Source organism: Mastomys coucha, unplaced genomic scaffold (assembly GCF_008632895.1).
Source record: "Mastomys coucha isolate ucsf_1 unplaced genomic scaffold, UCSF_Mcou_1 pScaffold21, whole genome shotgun sequence".
NCBI lineage: Eukaryota > Metazoa > Chordata > Mammalia > Rodentia > Muridae > Mastomys > Mastomys coucha.
Genome location: NW_022196904.1, coordinates 191,600,940 through 191,608,059, shown reverse-complemented (window position 1 = coordinate 191,608,059; position 7,120 = coordinate 191,600,940).

The following is a 7,120-nucleotide window of genomic DNA, read 5'->3' as shown; positions in this document are numbered from 1 at the left end:
TGGTGTGTCCAGGACTTGCTATGGTGGGAATTGGGTTCTGATGATGGCAAGTGACCTTGGTTTGTGTTATTTTCTTATGCTTGCCCCCTGCCATCTGGTTAGCTCTAGTGCTACCTGCCCTTGCTAAATCTGACTGGAGCCTGTCCTTCCTGTGATCCTGGTTGTGTCGGAACTCCTCAGAGTCAAGCTGTCTCTGTGATCCTGTGATTCTGGGATCTTTGGATCCTGGGCTTGTTAGATCACCTGGGAGTGTGGCTTTCTCCGTGTGTTGTGGGACTGGCTGCAGATCTTCTCAACATATCTCTTAAAAATATACAATAATGAAGCCTGTTGCTTATTCAGTGACAAGTTCATATCATGGGAAGTTATTGTTTAATCATGACACTCCTGGAAGAATGGATGCAGGTAGCAATCTCCTGTTTCACTCTCTGTTTCTAATTGTATGTTCAGGGGACATGCTTTTTAATGAAGGAAAACCTTTGCTATCCAAATCTCCTGCCCCTGGCCTGGAGCTTGTACGGAGAACAGGATTTAAGACTGAGAGCTGCTTGGGACAGGGCGTCCTATAGAACTTTGCTGGAGAAACACCCTGACGTGTGACCGTCACATCTGCATCGAGTTATGAAAAAGGAAGGCTTGTTAACCCGCTGTTTGGAAACCAGAACACTTTTATCAGTTCATATAATTGCTAACCCCTTATTCACTGCTCAGCGCTGGAGAGTTCTTTACCTCCTAAGACCTCACTAATTGCTGACAGATTTGATTTCTCCCTGACAGCAGGAGTCCTGTTTCTGGCCTTTACATCAAGTAATTGCTTTATTTTTCTCCCTCTGCTCTAAAAAACGGAATTCCCTTCTCCCCTGCTTGAACCCCCTTAATGGCTTCTTTCTCTGTTATTAAATCCTTGCCATTTAAATCACATTTAGCGATGTTTTGAATAACTGATTCCAATTACTAAGGCTCTTACCAAGAAGCAGCTGAAAACGCAAGTCATTACTTGCCCGTAGACAAGCAGTTACACCTTGCAGCCGAGTCTCTGGCGAACTGTATTGTGTTTCTCCTTAGTACAAGGCAATTTATACTCCTAGGAGGCTGATGCTCAGCAAATATACAGCCACTGGAGCTCTCCCACAATATCATTTGAGCATAATAGATATTAGATTTTATATTTATTTTATAAATAGACTGATTCCTTAAAGAAGCCATTCTCTCCTTCCCAGAGTAGCTGGACAGGCCAGTTGGGACAACAGCAGAGATGAGCAGCTGACCGCCGCATGACCCACATCAGGTTTGCCTTACAGAGGTCTAATAAACTTATGCTGGCCCAAACAGATGACAGAGCCACCCTGTCCGCCGAGGACAGTGCACTGCCCATTACACTTCACTTTAACACACTTCAGTTTGGTTTTCTTTGTGAAAAAAATTAGTTCAAAAAAATACTGAGAATTCTTACCATCTTGTCTTTATTTTACCCTAAAATTCCATCAGAGTTTTCTTCTTCATTTTTTGCTTACTTGGCAAAGGGGTTCATCTGGTAAATTCTACAACATGACTGTCTCTGACCTGTGTTTTCATTGAGGACTTTGCAGGAAGATCCTATTTTTTTTTTTCAGCCATATTAGATGTAAGGGGTCAAAGTTGTAAAATTTGTTGATTGAGGAAGATAATCAGACACGCTGGCCTTACCACACTGGTGCTGAGGAAACATGATTATGCTGGGTGCCTTTGATGCAGGAACCCCCACGCCCACCCCCATTACTCTTGCTATTTTAGCAGGTATGGCACCAATGATGCATCTTTGTCTTTCTTATCTTGAATATCAAATAACTAATGAATTGTATAAACATGTGTGTCACCTTAGGTTTAAATGGCTCTTCAGGAAACGACCCGGCCTGGCCATCTCAGCTATCGGTAAATCTGACTTACTGAACTGGCCAACCTCCTGCTTCCAATTTCATTAGTAAACTGTACACCCTGGCTAGATCTGGGGCTAAAGAAGGTTATCGCTAATTTCAAACTTGAGAGTTCTTAGCAAAATTGAAAGGTTTCTCAATTTCATAATTACATCTACATGTGAAAATAGATTTGTGAGTGAGGCTAAAGTCAAGAGGCTTAATAAATACCACCCCTGTGAAAATAAGTGAGTTCTGCAGTCATTCATTTGCTCTGCCATGCACGGCCCTAGACTATTCTCTACTTTTGTGGAGGCCTAGGAAAGATTAAAGACAAAAGTTCATTGCAATACAGCGATGGCTTTTCTTCTTAAGCTCTGAACATTTTGGTTTTCATCTTTTTGTTAAAGTAAGGAACTTAAGAAAAAAATCATTTTTTACTGTTTGACCCTCTTCAAAACACTGACCCCAGAACACAAGGAGTTAAGAGAATGTAAAGAGGTGTTCCTAAGACAGAGAACTTCAAAACCTCCTGCTGCTCACCATATGCCCACTGAGATTCATAAGAGACACAGGCACATGGAGACAGGCTACTGGCCGGGGCACCTGGGATTTTGTATTTCCTATTCTTAAACATTGCCTCTTACATTATTTATGTGTGATATTTGTGAAAATGCTACCTTGAATGGCCCAGAATCGCTAGTCTTCTATTTGTATGTGGTGAGTGCTGGATTGGGACATTGCCTATCCCAGCATCTGTATTATTCATGTGTTTCTAACGTAAAGGCCATTACCTCATTCCTTCAGAACCAGGGTGCTGCCTATTCATCCACAGAGACAAAAAAATCTTGTTATAAGTCTTGGGATGAGTACTTAACAGACAGGAATAGCCCATCCTGGAGCATCTATTATAAATAAGTACCCTCTGCTTCTGCTCAGTCTGTTACCCTGTCTCTCACCTTCTCAGCTCTTTATTGAGAGATCCATTTGGAGAGGGGTTCTCAGTGGCCAGTTTTCTCCTGTGAAGTTTCACCTCTAGAGGAGACTTCTGGGGTATAAAGATGCTGGACGAGTCAATAGTGCAATGTAGCTTTGGGACTTTTAATACCAAACACATCCCATCAGACAGATAGGGGATCAGCAAGAGGCTTAGAGCCACTTCAGTAGTGAGGAAAACAAAGTAAATAAGCTAGGCCATCACAGTGACAAGAGTGTGACATATAAAAATGATTGTTATAGTTGCTCGGGGCTCAGACTCTGGAGCCAGGATGCTTGGATTGAAAAATGTGCAGTTTATCAGTTGTGTAACCATGGGCAACTCATTCTGCCTGACTGACTTGGTGTTCTATCTTGGCGAGCTCATTGTAATGGTATCTACAGAAGAAGCATCCCATGAATTAAAACTGAGGATGACAATAGAACAGTTCAACCATACCAAGAAGACTCCAGAAGTACGGATTTCAGTCAAACCTCAGTGCTGAATTGCCTTGATCACAGCTCATCAGGTGACTGTTCCTTCCTTTCTACCAGACCCCCCTGCCCCCCAGGGTCTAACTTGAGTGGATGGCCCCTTCCTTTTTAATTCTTTAGCAAACTCATGTTACAAAACGCTATGCAGCATATGAGAGAAAATGATGTCATGTAGGCTGCTCTAACCAGGGACTTAAAAACAGTAAAAGAAGCATTGACCATAACCTTGTAGATATTAAGAGGGTTATTTCAAGAGCAAGATAGAACATGTCTTTGAAGATGGGGTATTCTGGGCCACTCTTGTCTCTATGTGGGTCAACCCAATTGTAGGAGATGCCATGTGGAAGAAGACAGTCAGCTATGGCATGATTTCACTGGAGCCCTATGATTTTCAATTTAGTTTTTAGTCTTCAAGTTACTCTACAAATATTGGCTTCATTCTTTCATGCATGCACACTATGTATTTACTTGTGTGCACCTCCCACAATTCTCTTATTCCTTTCCCCATTTTCCCTAGTCCCCTTTCTTCCCCTAAATAACCTTCATAGATACAAAGATCTACATCTCTCATGTGAGTGGAAACACGAGATATTTGTCTTTCTGGGTCTGGCTTACTTCACTTAACATGGTGGTCTCCTTTCCCCCGAATTTCCAAAAATCAGCATAATCTCATTCTTTTTTATGAATAACTAAAACTTCATTATATACATGCACTTTATTTTCTTTCACCTATTTATTAATAAGTGATAACTGGACTGATAAGCTGGCTACTGTGGATGTTGTTGCAGTAACATGCATATGCAAGTATATGTGTTGTGCTTAGATTTCTTTGGGTATATACCCAGGAGTTGTAGCAGGATCCTATGGTAGCTCTATGGCTAGCTTTTTGAGGAATAAGCATCCATTTTGATTTCCATAGTGGCTACCAGTAGTATATAGGATTACTCTTTCCCCACATCTCTACCAGCATTTGTTGTCATTTGTTTTTTTGATGATAGCCATTCTGGCTTGAGTGAGAAATCCCAATGTAGTTTTGAGTTTCATTTCTTTCATTGTTTCAGAATGTTGAATATTTTTATATATTTATTGGCTGTTTGCACTTCTCTTGAGGACTATCCATTAAATTCATTTGTTCAGTTATTGATTTCATGGTTTGTTTTTTTTTGTTTTTGTTTTTAGTTTTTTGTCTTCTTTATAAGATTTATACATTGGACATAGACTTTGTATAGTTTTTTGGGCTCTCTTTATGTTTCCTTTATGTACCACTTTCCTTTGCTGTGCACATATTTTTATTTATTTTTTGCAATCTGATCTGTCAATTCCTATTTCCTGGGCTACTGGGGTCCTTTTCAGAGTGTCCAAGCCTGTGCTTATATATTGATGTGTTTCCACATGTTTTCCTTTAGCTGTTTCAAAGCTTCAGGTCTTACATTAAGGTCGTAGATCCACTTTAATTTTTCTACAGCACTGGTTCTCAACCCATGGGTTGTGACCCCTTTGGGGTCTCATACCAGATATCCTGCATCTCAGATATTATGATTCACAACTGTAGTAAAATTGCAGTTACAAAGTAGTAAGGAAGTAATTTTATGGTTGGAGGTTACCACAACACAAGGAATGGTATCGAAGGGTCTCAGCTTTAGGAAGGTTAAGAAGCACTTTGCTTCAAGGTAAGAGATAGGGATCTAGTTTCATTATTCTGTATATGGACTTCCAATATTCCAAGTGCCGTTTGCTGAAGAGGCTGTCATCTTTAGTGCCTTTGGTGAAAATCAGGTAGCTTGCTGGGTATTGTTTTGCTGCTGTGGTCCTGTAGTATAATTTGAAATCAGGTACAATGATACCTCTGGCATTTTTGTATTGTGTTGGATTTTTTTTTCTTTAATTTCTGTGACAAATGTCACTAGGTTTCATTATTGTACTTTGGATCTGCAACTAGAGATCTTCTAGAATGATTTGAAAAGCATGAGTAACTTCCTGGGCCTGAAGTTGGTGCCATCTTTCCACTGGTTGAAAATATTCAGTTTGGTGTTTGGATCCTCCTCAGTGGACCCCTTGGCAACGTAAAGTATAACTTGAAAAATGCTTTCATTTGCACTTCATCCTGGCAAGTCTATGATGTTTTCTGTTGGACAATGTTTCTTATATATGACATTTTTTTTGTTCTTAAATATATTCAGAGTTGTATCAACAAGGAAGAAGAACTTGTACTTCTTAGAACACATGACAGTGTTCATGTGAGTCATGTTACTAAGTTTCAGGAAGATAAAGACAATGGAAGAATGGTTATGATGGGGCTGATAACAAGTGAGGCATCCTGAAGCTCTTAGAGAAGTCCTAGACTAAAGATCTGGTCCCAAGTGATGAGCAGAGTGACTGATCAAATCCTTTCTGCCATGAGTCTACTTAGCCATAGATAGCTGAAGGAAATGATTTTCACAGTTCCTTTCATTTCAACAGTTAATGGGTTTTGTTGTTGAAGTAGACACTATTAGTCCAGGCTATCCTCAGACTCACTATATATTCCAGGATAGGCTCAAATCCGTGATCCTTTGTAACTTTAATTTTCTCAAATCTTATTTTTAATGATGGTTCTTAAATTCTTTAACCTTCCTTGTAACCCATCACACACCAGAGGTAATTGAAAAGAAAGGATACAGAGGGGGAAGTGGATCTATTTAGAAAGGTTCTTTGGAGCAACTCCCATCTGTGTTGTCTGGAAATCGGCAGCTCAGTTCACAGGTTGGCAGGCAGCAGCAGCTCAATTCACTTACAAACACCTCACCGATATACTAGCAGTTCAGTTTAGTACAGTCAGCTTAGCAACACTGTTGACATGACCTAGCAGAGACAGCCAGGCCTCAGCCTTGGCTCCAGTCAGCTGGAGGGACCAAAAGGAACCCAAGAAGTTCTCAGCTGTGCCTCTCTCAGGGAAGCAAATTTCAGCGAAAATGAGAGACCAACAAGTGTTGCACAGCTAGCCGTGCCTCCATCACTCCATGGAGTCCTATTTATACCCTCCAAACATCACATGTCCTCCACATGCCTTTCTGATCTTGAGACCTTGGAAGCAGCAATAAACTGCAGCATACCACCAGAAGTTTTTGGTGTGCTTCTTTCTCTCTATGGAGTCCTGACAAATGCAGCTCAACTACGCAATGTAAGGTGGACCAATACATGCATGTCATTAGCAAAGAATCTTTTATCACATGATCTTTCACGTGCTTACTTTAGCAGAACATCCCCTCTTCTGTGTCTGCTTCAACAAAACGTTCCTTCATGAGTCGGCCTTAGCCATTGTCTTAGTCAGGGTTTCTATTCCTGCACAAACATCATGACCAAGAAGCAAGTTGGGGAGGAAAGGGTTTATTCAGCTTACTTCCATATTGCTGTTTATCATCAAGGAAGTCAGGACTGGAACTCAAGCAGGTCAGGAAGCAGGAGCTGATGCAGAAGCCATGGAGGGATGTTCCTTACTGGCTTGCTTCTCCTGGCTTGATCAGCCTGCTCTCTTATAGAACCCAAGACTTCCAGCCCAGGGATGGCACCATCCACAAGGGGCCCTACCCCCTTGATCACTAATTGAGAAAATGTCCCACAGCTGGACCTCATGGAGGCACTTCCCCAACTGAAGCTCCCTTCTGTGAAACTCCAGCCTGTGTCAAGTTGACACACAAAACTAGCCAGTACAATTCACACCTGTGTCCACTTTAACAAAATGTTCCTTCACATGTTTGCCCCAGCAAAACACCATCCAA